We start from the raw sequence: 24,479 nt of genomic DNA on the forward strand, positions 1-24,479 counted from the left end.
CAGTTAAGTTTCTGGTCAATGCTAACCCCCAGGTTTTTGATGGTAGGATATTAGCTGATGCTAATGCCATTGCAGTTCAAAGTGAAATGCTTTGATGCTCTCTTATTGGAGATGGCCATTGCCTGGCATTTGTGTAATAAAAACTGTTATTGCCATTTAGAAGTCCAAGTCTGAATGTTAGATCTGATAAGATGCTAATGTTACACATTTTAACAAATTAAACATAGTGATACTTGGTTTATAGATTAATGTATGAATTCATAATGCAGTTATGCAAACCAAGCCGTGTAGAAACTCAGCAGCTCTGGCAGCTTCTGTGGACAGAGAAACAGAGTTAGTGTTTCAAGTCTGGTATGACTCTTTGGAAGTTCTGAAGGAGAGTCATGTTTGAGTCAAACCATCAACTTCACTTTTTTCACCACAGATGTTTCCAAACCTTCTGAGTTTCTTCAAGAACTTTTGTTCCCATTCCAAATTCAGCCAGATCCACAGTGTTTTGCTTTTGATTCAAGCTATGCATTGACTGGATTTTCTGTTTTATAATATTCCACTTAAAAATATTATGTTTATAGTATCTCCACTGCAACATTATTTTAATTTGATATTCTGTATCAATTATCTTTCATGGGGAAGGTTGATTCCCTTATAATTTTTTGACTAATTTACTTTTCCATGTTATATCACAGTTAATTAGAAAGAGACTTGGGTACACAATCCACAATGAAATGCCAATGTGAGCAATTGGTTCAATGCTCAAAATGCCAAAATTCTGTAGTGCATTATAAAGAAAGTCCATCTACTCTGTAAGATGTACTTAAAAGACCCCAGAACAAAATTTTAAGAAGAGCAGAGATGCTATTCTTAGCGCTCCAATTGATATCTATCAATAGAAATGATGAAAATAGATAAATCACCATCATCTTATTTCTGGTTCAAAAGCAATTCTGTCGGCAAGTTGACTGTTTGTACGCTTACAATGTTGACTGTGTTTCCAAAATTATTTCATAGGATGTGGAGTACTTTCGGATAAACGCATCCATTCATTATTTTGACAATGCTAGCACTGCATCTTGATCAACACAGTCAAATACCATTCCAGGTTTTAAAACTGTTGGCATGTTAAATGTGTTCCCTGGATACTCTGTTCATATTAATTTTTGTTTTCCTTCCAGCTCCCAAATATGATATTCCAAAGACGCAATGCATTTGAAGATCTGCAGCAATAACAGTGAATCTGAAATGCAAAGTGAAAGGTTGAAATCAAAGCAGTACTCTAGTGCGAGCCGTGAGCTCAGACAAAACATCAAATGTTAACCAACCTGCATCAAAATGTAAGAATCAGTGTAAGAATAGGAGGGAACTTGTGCATCCCAGATGGTTGAAGAAGAAATCTGAAGTGTATTCCATAACAGCCATAGGTTCTCTTTGCAGAACACCTACATTGTTTTGAGCAGCATAGTTCATAAGTGTGTTCATAAAATAATTCCAGGGAGCAGCAATATCATAAAATCACTGTATTTCATCATATTTGCTTACTCATACAAAACATTATTTTTGTGAATGAAAATCTCTGAATTGACAATACTCTTACCTCTGATCAGTTTTGGTAGTTAGGCCAATGTTTTCAATTGGATTTTCACATTTTCCTGTAATCATTGTGGGTTTATTAATTGTTAAAGGAAGCCCATACATAGGAAAGTACCATGAGCACAAATCAAATTTATTTCCTGTTGGGTAATTGGGAAATTGTATGATAATTTAAAATGGCTGATAGGGAATTGACAGCCGATTATCCATGTCTGAATTTGTATTTACCAAGGCTATGTAGAATATGCACAGCAAGAGCTCCTTCAATTATTGATACAGGAATAGAAAGTCACTGAAATGTACATTTTTCCTTTAGAGAATGTGAATTGGGAGTTAAAAAAATGGATAAATGGTGGTCCAATTCAACAAATATTTTGCTTCTAATTTCGTTATTGAGAATATACAACCATTGCAGAAATAGCTGCTAATTAGAAGGCCGTGAGGAAAAGAGGAAATTTGTGAAATTATAATCATGACAGAAGCTGTGCTGAGAAAGCTATTGGATTTATAGGTTGAACTTCATCCTGTGGTCATAAAAGAGGCACCTAATGATGAAGTTGATTAAAGTACTCAAGATTCTGGGAAGATTCCATCAGACTGGAAAGTCAAAAATGAATTGTCAACAGATTTTCATACTTTAAATGTGTGGGCAAAAATCTGACATAGATCATAGAATTCCTACTGTGTAGAAATAGTTCCTTCTGACCAACAATTCCACACCACCCCTCAGAGCATCGGATCCAGACCCACCCCACTTAATCTATACATCCCTGAAAACTACGGGCAGTTTAGCACGGCCAATCCACCTACCCTGCACATCTTTGGACTGTGGGAGAAAACCGAGGAAACCCATGCAGACTAGGGGAGAATATACAAACTCCATACAGATAGTTGCCCAAGAACTTCTACTCCCTGATCAGGAAAATGTGAAGTTGTTCATTTTGGGACAATAAAAATGTGTATTATAAATACAGAAATAATGGAGAAATCTACAGCGGGGAGGGGTCCAGGTGCTCTGATTCACAAATCAAAAATGGTAATGCAAAGATACAGCAAGTATTCAAGACCAATGGAATGGCATCCTTCACTATGAGAAAAAAAGTTAACATTAAAGTAAGCATGTTATGCATCGGTTACTTAGGGCATTTATAAGACCACATTTCAAATGCAATGTGTAATTTTTGTCTCTTTATTTAAGGGTGCAAGCATGTAAGTACATTGGAGATGGTTCTGAGGAGATTTAACATATTGACAACTTTCAACGCCGATTGTCCTTTGGGGATATATCGGACAGGCTGGGCTTGTTTCCTCCAGGGTTTAAAAGAGCGAATGTCACTTTATTAAAGCTAATTCGTTTTTTCCTGGGATGGGGTTGTGTAACTCTGGTAATCTCTGTCTTAGAAATTAGTCACCAGTGTCATTGCATATATTTTTAAGTGGAGTTAGGTAGATTCTTGTCAGACAAAGAAATCAAATGCAATCGAGAGGAGATAGGAATATGGAATTTAAAGCAAGCAAACCAGCCATTAACTTATTGAGAGGTGAAACACATTTGAGGAACTGATTGGGCTTCTGCTACAATTTCATACAAGTGTACATTCTTATTTTCATACAACATTTGGAACATCATGAGCTCTTTCGTATCCAGTGCGCAGAATTCAGCTGATTATTCAGCTACTTTACATTGTGCATCATTTCATGCCCCAGTCATTTACACTTTGTAGAATTTCATTTTCTTTTTATGTTCAATTGATTAATTTGTACGCAGACTTAGAATATCCATGCACATCACTGCCTAGAATCTTCTACCCTTTATTTTCAGTATGCCCGATCTAATGCTCAATATTTTTAACACATTCAACTATGAATTTCTGTGTCCTCACCAAATTCACACATTCTATTGCATTCAAAAGCTGAATGATGCAACTACTTACATTGCTGTGATAAAAATCATATTATGTGATTATGTTAACTTAATATTCAAGCCTAATTAAAATAATTTTTTAACAACATGTTGACCTTAACAAAGAGTTCAACAAACAGACCACATGGAATTATTTCAGCAGAATAATTAGAAAGGAGATGACAAAAGATTGTTTTCACCCCGAGGCCGGTAAGAATCTTAATATCACTGCTAGTAAGTGTGGTTGAGACCAGCAACTTACACACTTGAAAAGTCTTTGGATGTCTGTTTTAACACCTATAACCTGCAAGGCAAGTGAACACATGCAGGAAGGTGTGATAATGCTAAGGAGCTTCTCGTTGACTGGCACAGACAAGATATGCACTGATGTTTATCAGTTGCTTGAGTCGTGTCTTATGACAATACTGCCTGGTTCTTGCCTCCAAACATTAGAACTCACGTTCTCTGGCCATTTACTGTTAATTCATTCTTAACATGACTCCTGAGGGCCTGGTGCCTTGTAACATAATAATGCTAGCCTCCTGCCTATCCCCGTCACTACTGACCCCAGCAATGCAGTTTTCAACTTGGAATCCTACCTCCTTTTCAATCATTTCATCTCCTCTGATGTTATTCAGTGAAACCACTGTGAAAGAGTGGAGAGCTGACTGTACCGCATGAGTTTAGCATGATTCAGTTCAGCTTCAGGCTGAATGCAGACAAAACAAACAGTCTTGGGAAAATCATTCAGCTTCATGCTATAGTCATGCTAATAAAGGTCTCTGGTGGAATGGGTTTGGGTAAGTCATGAGGCCTGTACCCGAGCCTTGGGGAAGCAAATTGTTCAGCCATAAAAAAAAACTCAACATTTGGAAATTTGCAGATCAAGGTGTCAAAATCTTAAATACAGCTGACTACATTTTAAAAAAGCAGGTTCTAAACTAGATATTACTGTATATTATAATGCTAGTGAATCAATTCCCTTCAGCATACATACTGAAGCCATTTGTAATGATGAGGCTAAGAACTTAATTCATTCACAAAACATATTGTCTTCCCATATCATAAGGAACGTCAAGAGTAATTGAATCTCTCTTTGCTTCTCCACACAGAAAGGTGACATGTGGGGATAAGATATTACACGACTAAATTTACTTGAGTAGCATTGCTCTTGACTCAGTGTTGGCAATCAATATCATGTGACACATCAATAATGTGTGCTGTTATTGTCAATCTTGGCCTTGTTTCCTTTTAAGTGTTTTCATTGAATGGAAAATTTGTCGTTTGGTTACTTTTAGATATGTTGGCGCTGTAAATAAATGAAACCACCTGAAATAATTCAGTTATTGTGTGAAATTAGTAGCATGAGAGATTGTGCAATTCTAATGGTTTTCAAAATGTGTTGTGCAACTGAGCAATTGTAGGTCAGATATGAAGCTACTGCTTCCTGCCATTCTACTCCAAAGACTGACTGATAAAAATCACGAAGGCATGTTTCTAACCTCGAAGGGTATGCAATAATACTTAGCTTATTGTTTTAATGGAGAAATTTGTCATGTCGTAGCTTAACTTAGGCCCAACATAATTAGGATCTTCTGCATCAAGATTACCAATCTAACTTGAATCATCAGCTGATACATTAGACACCATATAGGGTGCCCAATGAATGCTCCCAACCTTGTTGATCAGCTGCAAATTACTGTAATACTCGGTATATGTATTATCAGATGTGTTCATTTTTAGATTGAAGAACAAACAAAACACAATAGAGTACTGAATAGAGTACAATTTTCTGCAACTTAAATAAAAAAAACTCTCGATTCTGCAAATCATATGTTAGTTATTTTACGTGGAACGTGCCTTCACTTTCACAGAATTGGATTGCACTGTGACGATGCTGAAGTTCAGGCAAATTGAATAAGTAAGTAGACAAACAAATAAGTTAATAAGTAAATGTTACAGCAAAATATCTGCAACTGGAGATAATAGGAACTGCAGATGCCGGAGAATCCGAGATAACAAGGTAAAGAAATGGATGAACACAGCAGGCCAAGCAGCATCAGAGGAGCAGGAAGGCTGACATTTTGGGCCTCGACCCTTCATCAGAAAAGGGAGAGGGGAAGAGGTTTCTGAAATAAATAGGGAGAGAGGGGGAGGCGGATTGAAGATGGATATAGGAGAAGACAAGTGGACTTTGCCCCTGCAGTGGTCGAGAATGCCCTCGACCGTGTCTCCCGCATTTCCCTCAACATATATCGCTGGAAAACTCAGGGTATCATGGGCATTTGATTGGAGCCGTATATTAAGAGGGCAACTGAGTCCCACATGAAGGCCTGATTCAGAGTGGTCTCTCACCTCTTCCACATATATGGTAATAGAGCTTTGAATAAAGATCACTTATGCTGAGGAACATAGGCTGTAAGCCTCCTCTTTGGTACTTCTCCATGCAATAGTAGCCATTGGGCAGTCTTCAGTATCTTCAATAATCTGGAAACCCAAACAGTAGCCGTCCATTCCACTTCAAGCAGATTGGATTAATTAATGGTGGGGCTTACTGCTGATTGAAAGGGGTGTGTTGAAAACTCCTTGACATCAATATATCAACAGCCTTCTTCATCCTGTTTGGAAATGTGTGTTATAATTAACAAAGGAAAAGCTTACATCTGTTGTTAAATTTCCCTTTTTGAAAACACCTTAATATCAGTTTTCTCAGATTTTAGAATCTAATTTTCTTCAAAGAAAATTGCATTTTCAAATTCTAATTTCTCGGCTACTTGCATACTTCCATACCAAAATACATTTAAGATGAGCAAATTTTTAACATCCGGAATTAGAGAGACACTTCATGTCTCGAACATATGTGGAAGTTCACTCTGGCCAGAAAATGAAATTTTAAACATAATAATTTAGAAATAGTTACCCATGAGTCCTTGCTTAAGCCAAACACAAGACATATTGTACACTAATTTGGGGAAAGAGAAAATAATTTATGCTCTTTCAATTAACTTTACTCCTTCAATTAACTTTAATCAACAATGGCCAAATACAAATTTTTACTTTTATAAAACTTTAACAAAAACATTTTAAATCAAATCATCATCGCAGATGTTTGCATTCAACATCTACTGGTAGATCCTTAAAAAGACAGTCCATTAATGGTACATGTTGCACACTGGCACAGGCACACAGCACACTTTCAAATCACTATATATTCTCAAAATTCAAAGTAAATTCAAAGTATTCACAGATCTTGACCCCCAGGAGACAAAACATACAAATTACACAAGACAACTTTTAACAACCAATAAATGAAAATGCATACAAATCATACCACAAAGAGCATAGAACATACATCGAACATTACAGCACAGTACAGGCCCTTCGGCCCTCGATGTTGTGCCGACCTGTCATACCAATCTGAAGCCCATCTAACCTACACTATTCCATGTATGTCTGTATGCTTATCCAATGATGACTTAAATGTACCCAAAGTTGGCGAATCTACTACCGTTGCAGGCAAAGCGTTCCATTCCCTTACTACTCTCTGAGTAAAGAAACTACCTCTGACATCTGTCCTATATCTTTCACCCCTCAATTTAAAGCTATGCCCCCTCGTGCTTGCCGTCACCATCCTAGGAAGAAGGCTCTCCCTATCCACTCTAGCTAACCCTCTGATTATTTTATATGTTTCAATTAAGTCACCTCTCAACCTTCTTCTCTCTAATGAAAACAGCCTCAAGTCCCTCAGCCTTTCCTTGTAAGACCTTCCCTCCATACCAGGCAACATCTTAGTGAATCTCCTCTGCACCCTTTCCAAAGCTTCCACATCCTTCTTAAAATGCGGTGACCAGAACTGTACGCAATACTCCAAGTGCGGCCGCACCAGAGTTTTGTACAGCTGCAGCAGTGGTAATGCTGGCACTCACATTCAACTCTGGACAAGAAAGAGTTATTACCTCTGTCAAACACGAACTCTGATCTCTCTCTCTCCCCTTCAAGATTTATAAATATTGAGAAAATCACAGTGCAGCTTCACATTCCAAGATAAAAGGGTGACTTTTGTTTTTATTTTCAGTGTTCTCTTTACCAGTGATCCCTCCTTTTTGTTTTGATACAAATGGGCCCTTTGGATCATTTGCTATCCCCAAGTTAAAATTATGGGCTGCCCCATGGTAAATTAATAATGTATTAACATGGTACCTTTAACTCGTTTCATCTCTATATTTCTCGCTGTAGCTTGGGGTCTGGTCCTTGAATGCAATCATCCCTTGCAACCTTCTACAACTGTTTTTGCTTCAGTCAAAAGCGTTGTGGTTCCCTGTTACTATCCTCTTCATCAAGTAATTGATTTATCAGTCTCTGGGGCTTTGTCTTTGTGAACAGCTCCAGGGATCATTAACTAGCTAACACATGCCAGAAAATTTGGCAATGTTGGTCAGTTCCGACAGTCCAAAGCGAGTGGCATAGTTAATATCTTGATCTGTCCATCCTCTGCTCTGTCTTGTTACTACAGATGCCATCGGAGCGGATGGACATGTGGCATGCTTTCCTTCAACGGACGGGGTATTGAGTACAAGAGTTGGCAGGTCACGTTACAGTTGTATAAGACTTTGGTTCGGCCACGTTTAGAGTACTGTGTACAGTTCTGGTCGCCACATTAGCAAAAGGATGTGGATGCTTTGGAGAGGGTGCAGAGGAGGTTCACCAGGATGTTGCCTGGTATGGAGGGTGCTAGCTATAAAGAGAGATTGAGTAGATTATGATTATTTTCATTAGAAAGACAGAGATTGAGGAGAGACCTGATTGAGGTCTGCAAAATCATGAGGGGTATAGACAGAGTGGATAGCAAGAAGCTTTTTCCCAGAGTGGGGGACTCAATCACTAGGGGTCATGAGTTCAAAGTGAGGGGAGGAAAGTTTAAGGGAGATATGTGTGGAAAGTTCTTTATGCAGAGGGTGGTGGGTGCATGGAACGCGTTGCCAGCGGAAGTGGTAGACACAGGCACGTTAGTGTCTTTTAAGATATATCTGGACAGGTACATGGATGGGTGGGGAGCAAATGGACACAGACCCTTAGAAAATAGATGACAGGCTTGACAGAGGATCTCGATTGGCTCAGGCTTGGAGGGCCGAAGGGTCTGTTCCTGTACTGTAATTTTCTTTGTTCTTTGTTGGTCTTTGTTGATCTGGGTACTCCCCTTTTCTTTCAAAAGGGGCAGGCACTCCCTTTACTGTTTATCTTCTTTCGTGTACTGAGCAGAGTCACATGCTGAACTTTCTCAAACTACTTTTCCATCACAAGCTTTGCTCTACATTTCAGGTAAAAAAACCATACATTATTCTGTTCTAAGTAGCGAGCTGGCTTTGTCAATTTTCTATTTTGACATTTTCATGATCTCCAGTGTTACTTTTATTCTCCTTATCTGTTTAGTATGCTAGATTCGTAACAGTCTTCAAATTATTGTTTTGCTTTTTCATTGCTTCTTCCCCCTCATGATCTTGTTTAAATACTTCCTCACTTTATTCCCCACCCTGTCTAATTTCTTGTGCCGTGTTTCACACTCCTTCATGTCATTGAGATTATTTTCAGCTTTCTCTGTAAAACCCGTTTATCTCCCTTTGAAGGTCATCTGTCTTGGCTCGAATCTCCAGCCTTTCCCACTGGCTTTCTGCCAGGTCCTTCAACAGACTGCCTGACAGAGCATTCTGCAAGTTTTTATTTGTGACAATCTTCCAAAGGTTTCTCCCGTGGTTTTCCCTTCATCTCTGGCTCAATAAACAGACTCCCTGCATTTTGGCTACTTCCCAATTACACGCATTTGGAGGAAGTGCTCTAATGAAAATGCCCAAGTCCCCAGGACTCCGGGGTCCCTTTTGCTTCATCACTCTGGATTAAGTCTGATTCGATTTGCCATTGACTCAATGGTCCTCAAATGGAATATTTCTGCCTGAGACAAGTCAAATTACTTAGCCTCAGATTTAAGTTCTCTCTGTGTTTTGCCAATCAGGCCCAACTTGAGTTCCTGCTGACTCAATGGTCCTTTAAGTCCACTGTCTCTTCCAGAGACAGTTGTTAGTGACAGTGGAATTTTGACTGTTTGTTGTAACTCCTTCTCCTTATTCATACCCCTTTGAAGCCCAAGTGAATGTTTCCATTTAGGAGTCGATCTGGATTTGTTGAATCAATGAAACTGCTTCTTCTAGACGGCCCTCACAGGGACGCCAATTCATGTTGCTGGGTCACTGCCCTCGAAAAAGTTACTGTCTTGGCATGAAGAGGACAAGTGCCAAGTTTGGATCAACTAACTGCTAACTTTATTAATTTAGTTAAGCAGGCATGCGATTCACGTGAAATAAAACAGAAATTGCTAGAAAAGCTCAGCAGGTCTGGCAGCGTCTGGAAAGGTAAATAAAAAGAGTTAATGTTTCAGGTCCGGTGACCCTTCCTCAGGAGAGTTCGGAGGAAGTATCACCGGACTGGAAATGTTAACTTTGTCTTTTCCTTCTCAGATGCTGCCAGACCTGCTGAGCTTTTCCAGCAATTTCTGCTTTGTTTCCTGATTTACAGCATCCACAGCTCTTTCAGTTTTTATTATGCAATTCACATGGTTTGGTTAAGAAACTGTTAACAGCAGGCTTGCAATTCATGTAAGGCTAAAATCCAAAAGCACATGCACTAATTTTCCAGTAACGTTGTGTGAATAGTCAATAAAAATAAAGGCTATTACCCAAGGATCACTGTCCAGGCCACTTCTCTCAAGTCTTCGGGCTATCTTTGTGTTTTCAGCATGGGGCTCACAACATTGATTGCCAGAGTCTTCACTGACGACATGCCTAAATCATTCATTTTTATTCCTTTTCCTTATCATCTTAAACTGTAGTGTCTTCTCCATGTTGCTTCTTGGCTCATCTGATGAGGTAGTGTCTTTCCAACAGCTTCAGCTTGGGGGCCGTGGATGACTCTGGTCGAGTTCAGCCAACATGTGGCGCGACCTTTGCTTCCAGAATCACCATGCTCCCCCTCATAATGCACCATCCTCTCCTAAAATCTATTCTGCCCGTGTCTAAAAACATTTCAGTTGTGGTTGTGACGGCCCGTTGGTTTCCCCCATCACTACTAGTTGTTTCAGCTTTTCCAGAATCTGGTCTTTCCACATCTGAAGCCTGAATCTTTCAGCTGCGAGAGAGTGTGTATAGAAAATTGAAATCATTTCAGATGCTTCCAGTGGCTGTACCACTAGTGGTGTAGCTGCCAGTAGGAGGCGGCGCAATTCACCCACATTTGTAAATTTGCCACCCAGTCAGTATTCCAATTTGAAATGATACACACTTATTATTAGACCCCACGACTGAATGTGGCCTGAAGCTATCAGCCTTGTCCTCTTTAATTGGACCTAGAAGGGGTTTGTGATTGGTTATTATTACAAATTTACATCCATGATGGTATTGATGGAATTTCCTGACTCCAGATATGACTGCCAAATCTCCCTTCTCTATCTGGGCATGTTTACACTCTGTATTAGCCAAAGTCCTGGAAGTATACGCTATTGGCCGTTCCTTTCCACTGGACCATCACTGAGCCAATAACACCCGGAGGCCATGCAGAGAGGCATCGTATGTACATCTCACTTGGAATTATAGTATGCCAACCCCTCAGCGAATGATAGCTATTTCTTCAGTTTTCTGAAAGATTTGACTTGGCCACGTGACCATTTCCAAGGCTGATGCTTTTCGGGAATTGATGCGAAGGTGCCAGGATGGAAGCTAGGTTATGCGTGAACTTTCTGTAATAATTCGCTCGCACAAGGAAATACATAATTTCTTGTACAGCCATGGGGATAGACACATTCAATCATTCTCACATTATCTTCTGATTTCTGTAACCCTGTTTAGGCCACTTAGGGTGCCTGGAACACACAGTTTCACTTTCTAATGCATGGACACACCTGGCAAAAATGTCTAAGGAATATGTCCACCTTCCCTGAATGCTCCTGATTGGTCTTCCCCATTGTGACGTGACATTGACGTAAGTGTCAACTTAGACTGGCTATGCAGTATGTTCTGCATCATCCACAGAAATATTGCACAGGCTGATTGCACCTGAAATGGCAGTCTCGTATATTGGTCCAACTCTTATCTGTAATATTTGCAGCACACTTCTGGAAATCCTCAGCAAATTGCAACTGCAAGTATGCATGGCTTATGTCCAGGTTTGTGAATGGCAGTCCCCTACTATCTATATGTATAAATCCTCTGTTTGAGGGAATAGGCATTAAACGCTGCAAATATGTTTATTGTCTGTTTACGATCCCCATTAAGGTAAATTGATGCATTGGGTTTCAAAATTGATACAACCAATGCTGCCTTTCTGCTAATTGGAGTGGTTTGATGGTTCATTTGCTTTTCAACCTTCTGCTTTCTGTCTCTACTTTTGCATGTAAGACCAACGGCTCCAGGCAGCCTTGCAGATTTGTGGAGTTTTTCCTGGTCAACATGCAAGGCTGCCTTGGCTCCTTTGATGGTCCCTAGTATTTCCTGAAAAACGTTCGGGTATTTGATTAGGACTTCACACAGGCAGCAATACGTTGAACCAATCTAAGCGAACCTCTGTCAACCAATGTCGCCCCATCAAGCGTGGTCCCAAACTTTTTTCTACAATCAGCTGAACCAGCTGCTTCTCATAAGGGACCAGAATTGAAATTGTTCTCTTAACCTGTAAAAATTTCCCAGTGTAGTGTTTCAGTGTAGCCGAGGTCTTGTGGAAACGTAAATATTGGAGACCAGAGCAAATTTTGTTCATGTTGGGTTCTGCAATCACTGAAACAGGCACACTATTATCAACCCCCATTATAATTGGATGATTATTTCAACAGATGTTTATTTTGACTGCTTTCGTTTGCATGTTGCTCAGCAATTTAACTGTCCCAAACCAGATGTAGGTTGACTTTCAAGGTTACGCACTCTCCTGGATATAGGTGTATGAGTTGCCTTACTCAATTTAGGTCCAGTAGGACTGCTTCTCTGTCTCGGGTCTGTATGGCAACAGCAAATTCAATGGCTTGCTGACCCAAAACCTGAGGAAATTTTAAAATTTTGACCAAGGTTTGGCTTTGATTTGGGGTTTTGCTGTTGGCTGACCTAATGTTCCTCTATTCAGGATATGTCTTGGCTGTGGTTATCCAACTGCCTTGACTTAAATATTCTTCCCCAAGCTCAGTCAGACTGGCTAGAGTCTCCAATTCCATTGAAATACCTTGCAACACACTTTCTGCATTTTTCAATGAGAAAGCCTGTTGTAGTTTCTCTTTGACGTCCAGTTAGGCTTCAGTCTCCAGATGCTTTTGAATGGTGGCTTCATTAAACCCACATACAAACCAGTCTCTCGGTGGCTCATGGCTAAATAAACAAGAGCCACATGCCTCTTCAACCCGTCTTAACCTCGTCAAAAATCCTGAAATAGAATCTCCTTATTTTCGAATTGCTGAATAAAAGCCATCGAATTAGAGGAAGCTTTGTTTTTTAATATTATTTACCTAAATTGGTAAACTCTTTAAATGTTTTAAGATCTAGTGTCTCAGGGAAAATTAGGCACCTGATAACTGAAAAAATCTGAGGATCCTCAAGCTGTCAGAAGAATTACTCATTACATTCCATGTCTGAGAAAATAAAACCATTCTTTCTAAATATTTGCTGCAGGTTTCAACAGCAGGGTCAAATGACTCATGCTTCACAAATGATGGCCTGATGCCTGAAATTCTTCTCCCAACTCAAAAACATTGCATTCAAATTTCTTCAGGATTGTGTTTTACTATCATCACCTCAGAAATAACCCACAGAGGCTAGTATCCCATCACGAGATCACCCTTTATTTACACTTGGAAAGTCTTTGACACTGATTGACTCTCCCAACGCTAGCCTTCAGAGTAAACAGAACCTCTGATACTCCTGTTTATACCTGTCAGCCAGGGTTCCCTGATCAGTATGATTATCGGCCCCAGTGAGGGAACTCATTTTTTATGTTGTCCACTTGGACGACCTTTTTACAATCAGTACAGCTGTCATTTACCAAGAAAAGGAAACAGGTGAAATTTCAAATTGTGTATTTTGTATTGTACTTCAGAGGCCTTCCAACTTGTTCATCTGTATTCAGAGATAATGGGAACTTTGTTTGGAAATGTTTATCTTAGGGTAAGAATGGAAATAATCAGGTGCTACTCACCTTCGGCAGATTTTTGAATTTGCCTTTTTGCCAGTGGGTATGCTTATGGGATTTTACTATATTAGAACATTGAATTAGTAATGGTTACTCTATTTATTTCCGTTGAAGTTTCCTTCTTGCAACACAGCAGAAACAATATGCATGCCATTTTCCTTTGTTTGGGCCCATTTCCCCAAATATATTGAGAAAAATACAGTTTCATCGATTTAATACAGGTATTTTGAACCGTTTGGAGCTGAAGACAAAATGTGTTCTGTCAAATGAAATAAAATAAACCCTATTCACACAGAACATTACAACCACATACACAGTGGAGAAAAAAGTGTATCAAGGAACAACACAGAGGGATTTCAATTTCATTACAAATAAATCACAAAAAGATAGCATACAAGTTTAGCAGGTGATAGGGAAGGCAAATAAATTGGTGGCCCTCATTCCAAATGTAATAGAGCATAAAAACGGAGAAATTTTGCCAAAACTATACAAAGCACCTGTTACTACAATCCTGGAAGACAGTGAACAGTTTTGTTTTAACAAACGTATCTGCACATTGAAATGATGGCAGTGGAGGCAGCCCAGTGAATATTATCCAAGTTGATCCATATACAGAAGTCCTGTCTTACAAGGAGAGGTTGTGTAGGTTGGGCTGTAACCATTGGAGTTTAAAAGAATGACTGGCAACGTCTTAAAGCATGTACAATTCTTAGGGACTTGACAGGATACATGCAAAAAAAGTTGCTTCTCCTCATGAGATAGTCTAAAACTATAGCCTACTTTAACCTCAGAGAAATGGTTCACTCATTTAAGAAAGTGATAAGGAGAAATTTCTCCTGTCAGAGAGTATTGGATCAATTGAATTGTTCACCATAGAGGGCTGTAGAGGTTGAATTGCTGAGTATGTTCACGGCTGAAATAGGCAGATTTCTAATCAGTAAGAGTCACAAGGTTGATAGGGAAAAGTTAGAAGAATGAAATTGAAGATGATCAGATGTGTCACAGACTGTTTGAATAATAGGACAGACTCAATTGGCCGAATCACCTCCATCTGCTCCTAGGTATTATCTCTTATAGTGTTATGGAACAAAGCCACTGAACTGATTAAAGCTATTGCCATGTTAATGAGAAAATCAATAAATTTGAACAGGATTTGGAAAATGTAGGATAACAAAACAGTTGGGGAAAACAGTGAAAGTTTCTCAAATGATGACTAATTCAGAGGAAATGTGGGAGTGGGGTGTAATTAACCTATGCAGAAGGCAAAAACATATCATGTGGATAAAATAGAAAATGATGAGTGAAAGAGCAAAGGTTTTGGAGCAGTTTTCTTAACCTGAAATAAAAAATTCTGTTAGAGCATTACACAAATGTTTGAAGAAGACAACCTGAAAGCTGATCAGCCCATTGAGTATTGGAGCTTGAGCCTACTTTTGGAGGACTGTATGCAGCTCTGGTTGTTCTGCCAAATGAAGCATATTGTTAAATTGATGCAGCAACAGAAAATATTTGCAAGTAAGTTCCTGGGCCTGGAGTGTTTGAGTTATAAGGAAAGGCTGGATGTTTTGCACCTCTTACCACTGGAGTATAGGAGATTGATGCATGTCCTTAAAGAACTTCATAAAATCATGCGGGGTGTACACAAAGTGAATAGCAATGGTATTTTTCGTAATGTTGTGGAGTTGAAAACTAGAGGGCATAATTTTAACGTGAGAGGAGAAGGATTTAATAGAGAACTGAGTGTTCGTATGTGAAATGAACTGCGAAAGATAGAAGCTGCTGAAGAAGTCAAACCTTTTTTCCCCTCTCTTGCTTCCTGCTAGAAAGTGGGGTTTCTCTTCATTCTACAAATGTTGCATGTAGGAAAGCCTGATTTTTGAATTTGCCTTTTTGCCAATGGCTATGGTTATGGGATTTTACTATATTAGAGCAGTGAATTAGTAATGGTTGCTCTATTTATTTTCTGTTAAGTTTTCCAGTAGAATTGTTATTCCAAGTTCTTCCTTCTTTTGTTGAATTTAAACTATAGTTTTGAATACATTGTGTTTTGCTTAATATCAACTAGATTGACCATTCCAATTGCATTTGGACACAGCATCTCCCATTTACCGTTAAAATAAGAAAATGTTAGGTTCTGGGCTCAAAAGCAGAAATTGCTGGAATAGCTCAGCAGCTCTGGCAGCATCTGTGGAGATAGAACAGAGTGAGTGCTTTGGTTCAAGTTATCTTTCCTCAGAACTGAGGGTCTACATTACATTCTTAATACATTTTGACGGCTGGTCCATAGCAGTTGTCCTTGTGAATATGCACATCCATTGTTTTTACTTCCTCTCCTTTAGAGGATTGTGTAGACAAGTATAACTGCTGTTAGTATTCATTGACTCACAGTTACTATTGATGTATCTGTTCAATTAAAACAAGGCCCTGAAATCATGACTGCCACCAAAAACCGAGCCATTACCTTCTCCTGCACATTCCCTCTTCTGAAATAATCTAGCAGTGAATGTTTGCTTGATGAATCTTGGTGACACGACAATGCTGGGAACAGGACTAAATGAAGGAAAGAATTTCACACCAAAAAGGGCAATGGCTCTTTGCAGCTGCTCAACATTAAGTGTGAAAGATGCATGGATCTATTTCTATGGAGTGTCATTTTAAAGCAAAGTAATTGGTAACTGGATTGCATCTCTGTTCATTGCACATGATATGTATGATTACAGAAAAGAGATGAATAAGATGAGAATGCCCCACAACTCTGTTATAGCATTAGTGCAGGTTAGATTAGAATTGAATTGGTAAACCGCTCAGATTTGGGTGTGGAGGTTTAACATAAAGCCTAATTGAAAGGAGAATGCTTGGAATTTAATTCCTTAAAATTGATTTTTGATGGAATGTTCTTGCAAAAAAATTGCAGAAAAATGCATTTGTGTATTCAAAAGCTAAATTCCTGTCTATCTAAGGCACTCTTCTCCTCTTTAAAATATTTACAGTGCAAAATCACGTACAGTTGCTTTATGGAAACGTTTAGTCAGTAGTATGAAAAAAAGGAGATAGTGATGCACAATTTGTATTTTATTAATATAATGAAGCTTACAGAACTAATGTTAATGCAGGATGTTGCGTACGTCAGATGTAAAGAATGTCTACTTATAAATATTTTAGAAATTAACTCGTTTAAAAACGTCTAAAACAATTCCATGCCATAATCTTAATCTGATCAGATTTCTCTTCATGACCTTCAAGATAATGTTGTATTTGTGGTATTTCTTGGTCTCGAGAAATGTTAAAAAGATAAATTTTCACATCGTGGAAAATGTACTGCCTAGGTACGAATAATCAACAGTTCCTGCTTCATACAAACAGTATTTAATACCAAAAAGGGATCAACCATTTCAATTGAAGAATCACTCTTCCTTAATCGTAACTGAGAAGCATATAAAATGAGAAGAGTAGTAGGCTATTTGACCCATGAATAGAGACAATTTATTTAATTCATCAGCTTGTATTTATAAACTACACATTCTTTTTGGGTAAGATTTCCAAATGCTTGGAAATGATGCAACCACATTATGGAGAATTGTTAATGATTGAGAGCAACATTTATGTAATTGGGAAGATAATTGACAAAGGAGAGGTAATACTGAAAATATTGTATATTCAGTGAAAGTACTTAAAGGAGCAATACTTTGGATTAAATATAAGTTTCGCAGAATGTTCAGAACAATGACTCGGAACTTCACATGAGAATAACATCTTCAACTGTCCAGAGAACAAGAGTGAATTATTGATAAACCAAGTGGATGAAGAGCCAAATCAACATTTCCAGATAAGGACAGAGATTTCTGAAGCTTTGTGATGATCTGTTAAGAGCACTGCACAATGGGGATCATCATTTCACAAAAGACAAAGGCACTTGCACTGAACTGGGTGAATCCAAGTGTTATAGAAATGTTGGAAGATGTAAGAGTCTATAGATTGGGAGAGAAGGGAAAAAGAAATGTGATACAGTTAAGACACATTCAGCATTGATTCAGAACAATGGGCCCTTTGTTTAAATTAACAAAACTAATTTTTAAATTGAAAATTAGCCAAACACTCACTTATAAATATTTAGAGAACTTGCCATGGTTAAATGTGGATGAATGAAATTCTACATCAACAGGAATCATGAAAGAGTGAGATAACTTTTCTTGCTCTTGACTATTTTAAAGATTTAGGGAGCATAGGATGGGGAAGGAAACTGCAGGGGATGGGCACATTAGAAATGTGGAGCTTATTCAAGGAAAAGCTCCTGTGTGTCCTAGATAAGTATGTACCTGTCAGGCAGGGAAGAAGCTGTAGAGTGCGGGAGCCGTGGTTTACGAAGGAGGTGGAATCTCTCTTCAAGAGGAAGAAGAAGACTTATGTTAGGATGAGATGTGAAGGCTCAGTTAGGGCACTTGAGGGCTACGAGGTAGCCAGGAAAGACACAAAGAGAGAGCTCAGAAGAGCCAGGAGGAGACATGAAAAGTTGTTGGCGGATAGAATCAGGGTAAACCCTAAGGCTTTCTATAGGTATTTAAGGAGTAAAAGAATGACGAAAGTAAGATTAGGCCCAATCAAGGATAGTAGTGGTAAGTTGTGTGTGGAGTCAGATGAGATAGGGGAAGCGCTAAATGAATATTTTTCAACAGTATTCACTCTAGAAAATGAAAATGTTGTCGAGGAGTATATTGAGATACAGGCTACTAGACTAGGTGGGATTGAGGTTCACAAGGAAGAGGTATTAGAAATCCTACAGAGAGTGAAGATAGATAAGTCCCCTGGGCCGGATGGGATTTATCCTCGGATCCTCTGGGAAGCCAGGGAGGAGATTGCTGAGCCTTTGGCATTGATCTTTAACTCGTCATTGCCTACAGGAATAGTGTCAGATGACTGGAGGATAGCAAATGTGGTTCCCCTGTTCAAGAAAGGGAGTAGAGACCACCCTGGTAATTATAGACCAGTGAGCCTTATCTCAGTTGTTGTAAAGTGTTGGAAAAGGTTATAAGGGATAGGATTTATAATCATCTAGAAAAGAATAAATTGATTAGGTATAGTCAGCACGGTTTTGCGAAGGGAAGGTCGTGCCTCACAAACCTTATTGAGTTCTTTGAGAAGGTGACCAAACAGGCAGATGAGAGTAAACCGGTTGATGTGGTGTATATGGATTTGGGCAAGGCGTTCGATAAGGTTCCCCACAATAGGCTATTGTACAAAATGCGGAGGAATGGATTTGTGGGTGATATAGCAGTTTGGATCGGAAATTGGGTTGCTGAAAGAAGACAGTGGGTGGTCGTTGATGGGAAATGTTCATCCTGGAGAGCAGTTACTAGTGGTGTACCGCAAGGGTCAGTGTTGGGTCCACTGCTGTTTGTCATTTTTATAAATGACCTGGATGAGGGCGTAGAAGGATGGGTTAGTAAATTTGCAGATGACGCTAAGGTCGGTGGAGTTGTGGATAGTGACGAAGGATGCTATAGGTTGCAGAGAGACATGGATAAGCTGCAGAGCTGGGCTGAGAGGTGGCAAATGGAGTTTAATGCAGACAAATGTGAGGTGATGCACTTTGGTAGGAGTAACCGGAAGGCAAATTACAGGGCTAATGGTAAGATTCTTAGTAGTGTAGATGAGCAGAGAGATCTCGGATGTCCATGTACACATATCCTTGAAAGTTGCCACCCAGGTTGACAGGGCTGTTAAGAAGGCATACAGTGTTTTAGCTTTTATTAATAGAGGGATCGAGTTCCGGAACCAAGAGGTTATGGTGAAGCTGTGCAAAACTCTGGTGCGGCCGCACTTGGAGTATTGTACACAGTTCTGGTCACTGCATTATAAGAAGGATGTGGAAGCTTTGGAAAGGGTGCAGAGGAGATTTACTAAGATGTTGCCTGGTATGGAGGGAAGGTCTTACGAGGAAAGGCTGAGGGACTTGAGGCTGTTTTCATTAGAGAGAAGAAGGTTGAGAGGTGACTTAGTTGAAACATATAAAATAATCAGAGGGTTAGATAGGGTGGATAGGGAGAGCCTTTTTCCTGGGATGGTTACGGCGAACACAAGGGGGCATAGCTTTAAATTGAGGGGTGAAAGGTATAGGACAGATGTCAGAGGTAGTTTCTTTACTCAGAGATTAGTAAGGAAATGGAATGCTTTGCCTGCAACGGTAGTAGATTCGCTAACTTTAGGTACATTTAAGGCGTCATTGGATAAGCATATGGACGTATATGGAATAGTGTAGGTTAGATGGGCTTGAGATTGGTATGAAAGGTCGGCACAACATCGAGGGCCGAAGGGCCTGTACTGTGCTGTAATGTTCTATTTTGCAATATGTTGACACTAATTCGGTCCATATTAAACCATTCATTTTAATGATATGATTTGAACCATATGCTCACTTTGTAAAGAAATTGAAACCTCTACGGAGAAAAAGATGCATAAATTTACAGTCAATGGTTTTTCTGTTTGTTTGAGCTTTGTTCGTTCATGAGTATTATATCATTTCACATTCAAGCATTCTTTGTGGGCTGAAGGGCCTGTTCTGTGCTGTACTGTTCTATGTTCTCTATGTTCTATATCATGCCTGGAGAACTCAGCTATAAGGATCTGATGTATCATGATGTGTATGCATTATTTTGTAAGATTTGCATTGCAATAAATCTTGGACACACTGACTGTATTTGCTAGCCATTCGCACAATTACTTAATTCGATACAGAATCTAAAATCACACTGGGTTTTGATGTCATTTTCTCGGAGAAGCCATGCTTTCATCTGACTTCAGTCAAGTTTTCCTCAAACTGAATCCAGCAGCTTTTAATCATTTAAAAAAAGGACAATGGTCTGCAACAGCTGATGGCCCATTGTTTTCAATATCCAGTGGTAAACTCCCAATGTCTAAAAAATCATGAGTGCTCCAGACGTTGTTAAACTTTCCTGTTCAGTATAACTCAGGAAGCCCGACTGGAAAGGATCATTGTATTTTGTTGAATATTAAAGACGAGCCGATGCTTGGGATATGCAGAGACTACTGCCAAGCCAGAACAGACAATTCTGCAGATGCATTCTGAATCTGCTTCTTTTTTTTCCTAAAAGAAAGATTAACCTGCTTTTGTAAGCAACATGTTCAGAGATGTTTGTATGCAGCTCGGGAGTAGGTGGGACAAAAAGTTGTGTCTTCTGGTCCAGCAATAGGGACATTACCACTGTTCCACCAGAGGGTTCTTCCGTGTCTTTTAAAAAATCTAAATGTCATGCAACAACCATACACCATGAGACAAAAGTAAAACACTGATGCCGAAAATCTGAATTAAGCACAAAGAATGTTGGAGAAGCTCAGTGGCTCTGTTGATTTTTCAGTCCATGTGATATATCCCCATTGCTGTGAGGGAGGTTGTTTTAGCATTCCAGATAACATTTGAATTCATACCTAACAAAGGGTTAATCAAAATGTAAGACCCGTGATGTTGCAGATAGTATATTGGTATGGATGGAAAATTGGCTCAAGGGTTGCCAACAGTGATTGGGGAGCAGGTGTTCTATTTCAGGATGTCAACTTGTAATCAGTGGGGCTCTACAAGGATCAGTGCTAGGACCAAGACTGTTTACAATACATGTTAATAACTTAGAAGAATGAATTGAATACATTGCAACCACATTTTCAGACAACAGAAAAATGGGTAGAACAGGAGATGATATTGGAATCATCTAGGCCTGAAACATCAGCTTTTCTGCTCCTCTGGTGCTGCTTGGCCTGCTGTGTTCATTCAGCTCTACACCTCATTATCTCAAGATCATCAGGTAAATAAGTGGGAAAATTCTTGCAAGTAGAGTGTGAAATCAGAAAATGTGAAGCTTTTCATTTTAAAAGGGAGAACAAAAGAACAGATAATTCCTCAAGGTGGAACAAAAGGCTCCAAGATGCAGGGATTGGAGGTTACCTGTGCAAAAAACACAGAAAGCAAGTACACAGGTGCAGCAGGTAATTTGGAAAGTTAATGGAACATTGACCCTTATTCCAAGGGAGTTTGAATATGAGCGTTAGGAAATCTGAATGCAACTGTCCAAGGTGATGATGAGACAATATCTGAAGTGTTATGAGCGGTGTTGTCTATATATAAAAGGAAAAATATAGTTTCATTGAGGCTAGTTCCGTGAAGGTCCTCTAGGAATATCCCTGTTATAGAGATAATGTCTTATGAGCAACCACTAATACAGATTAGGAGTCTATTCACTGCAGTTTGGAAGAATAAGAGATCATCTCATTGAAACACCTAGGACTCTTAAAGGGCTCGACAGGATCGATTCAGAGATGTTTCTCCTCCTGCGAGAGTCTACATGCAGAGTACTTAGTCTCAGAATAAAGGGGAACAAATTTTAGGGTCAGATAGGAGGAATTTCTTCTCTCAGAATGTTGACAGAGCTCCTTTGCTCATCATTTGTTAAAAAATAGTAAACTGAGTCCAGTCCATGTGACAAGAAATTTAAAGACTATTAGTAATTACTTCTGGTCATATTGGACATGTGCCAACTGTTCCTTCTAAGTCTCTGGGTCAAACTCCTGGGTCAACTTACAAAATGGAGGACTGCAGCTTTTCAAGAAGTCAGCTCACCACTGCCTTTTCAAGGGGACCTGGGGACAAGCAAGAAATACTGACCAGCCAGCAGTGCCCATATAATAAAAATGAGAAACAAAGTTTGCCATCCCAGATTTTTATTTTATATCAAATTCAAATTTCACCATCAGTCATGACAGAATTCAAATCCGGGTCCATGGCTCATTATCTGATTTTATGGGTTAATAGTCTAGTGATAATACTACAAAACCAATATCTCCCCAGTGGGTTGCCTGTTCCACCTATCTCCATCCTGCCTCGTCATGTTCTTGTTATTGTAAACTGAGACCAAAGGGCTAAATAACATCAATTTTCACAGTGGGCTCCTTGGCTAATTTCATGATCTTGCATATGCACTAATCAATTTTAAACATAAGGCCTCCAATCTACAATAAAGTGATGCTGTGCCCATTTTGTCCAAGTAGTTTTCCAATGATACTTGTGATAACCTACTGTTGTTTCTTTGTGAGGAGGCGTTTGTCGGTTATAGATGGCGAAGGATCTTGTCTGAAAACATTGGGCTAGGATTCACTTACAATGCATAGCAATCATCCTACAGTCCTCCGTCATAGTTGCGTTTGGTGTTGGTGTTAGTGGTGGATCAATCTGTTTCCCAGAGCCCACCTTAAGCAATTCTGTGCTTTCTTCTCATTCTTGCAGACCCTTGTTTTGACTCTTGTGCCCTTACTTTCTGCTTCATTTCCTGCCCATCAACCAATAATCTGCTCAATTTGTGGCCTAATTCCTTGCAGTTTCGACACTTCAGGTGATGTTTCTCCTTCTTGTCTTATTCCATAATATTGGATATGCAGTCATAGAGTCATATGACAAAAGAGGCCCCTTGGCTGATCGATCTATTTACACTATTGCCGCTTCAGAGCATTTGGTCCATAGTCTTAAATGTTATGATTTCAAACAGTTATTGAAATACTTTTTAAATGTTGTTTTACCAACTCAAAAGGTTTACCAACTCAACTACCCTCCTGGACAGTGGAATCCACAATCCTATCATCCTCTGGTTGAAATTAGTTTCTCCTCAAATGCCACTAAATCCCCCCTTCCTTTTCATTTAAAATTATTGCCTCTCCTAACAGAATCTTTCACGAAGAGGAATGCCTGTTTCCTATGCACCCTGTTAATGCCTCTCATAATCTTATACACCTCTGTCAGCAATTACCACTATCACCACCACCAGCCCGGATACTGCTGCTCTAACTTAAACAAGACGAGCCTGTTGCAGGGAGAAATAGCGAAGAGTATTCTTGAGATCTGTGTTCCATAATACAAGCAATTTTTATCTTGTGCGCTTTTGCTACATATGTGGAAGAGGCCAGCGACGAATTTGAAGCTGACTTTCACATGGTACCCAGATGCCTTCTTAATACAGCCTAGATTGGAAGAGATGTCAATGATGGCCTAGGTTCCAAAACTGAATAGAACAATATTATACGTTTTGTGTTACAATAATCACACACGAAATTGATGTCATTGTTAGCCACATCTTCATAATATGAGCATCCAATCTAGTAAACATATGATGAATGATGGATAATTGTATGGAGTCCCACATTCATTACCAATAACCTAAATATTTGTTTATCATTAAGAACTTTTCCAAATTTTGTATGAACTTCAGTGTGGCAGACTAGGAACGCCATTAATTTCTAGCATATATAACAAAATGTTTGAAATCAATAGTAGTATAAATTTTCTACAATTTTGTGGCACAGATGACAAATTGAGAACAACTTTTCTCTGATTTGAGACGGGGGGGGGGCGGTCAAGCAAACAGTCCTTCTGACTTGCAGCTGAAGTTTATAACTCCTGCTGTTTGTGTGCTGTAAGTGACTTTTTAAAAAAGTTTCATTTTAAGATACATCTTTACTTTTTCTACACTGAATACTTCCCATTACTAATTATCTTTTCTTAATAGAAAGCATGCATATGAATTCCACTGATGAGGGTGAAATTCAATCACTATACAGCTTTAAAAAGCTATTGTATGAAACTTGTTTAGATTGCACAAATAACTAGGGCAGATAACCATATGTTGCTCTGTATTTTGCAATTAAGTCTCACATGTTTGTTTCTCCTCTGTCGTCACCTCTCTTCTTACAACATTTCTCTGCCCTCCTTCTATGTCAATGG

Source organism: Stegostoma tigrinum, chromosome 16 (assembly GCF_030684315.1).
Source record: "Stegostoma tigrinum isolate sSteTig4 chromosome 16, sSteTig4.hap1, whole genome shotgun sequence".
NCBI lineage: Eukaryota > Metazoa > Chordata > Chondrichthyes > Orectolobiformes > Stegostomatidae > Stegostoma > Stegostoma tigrinum.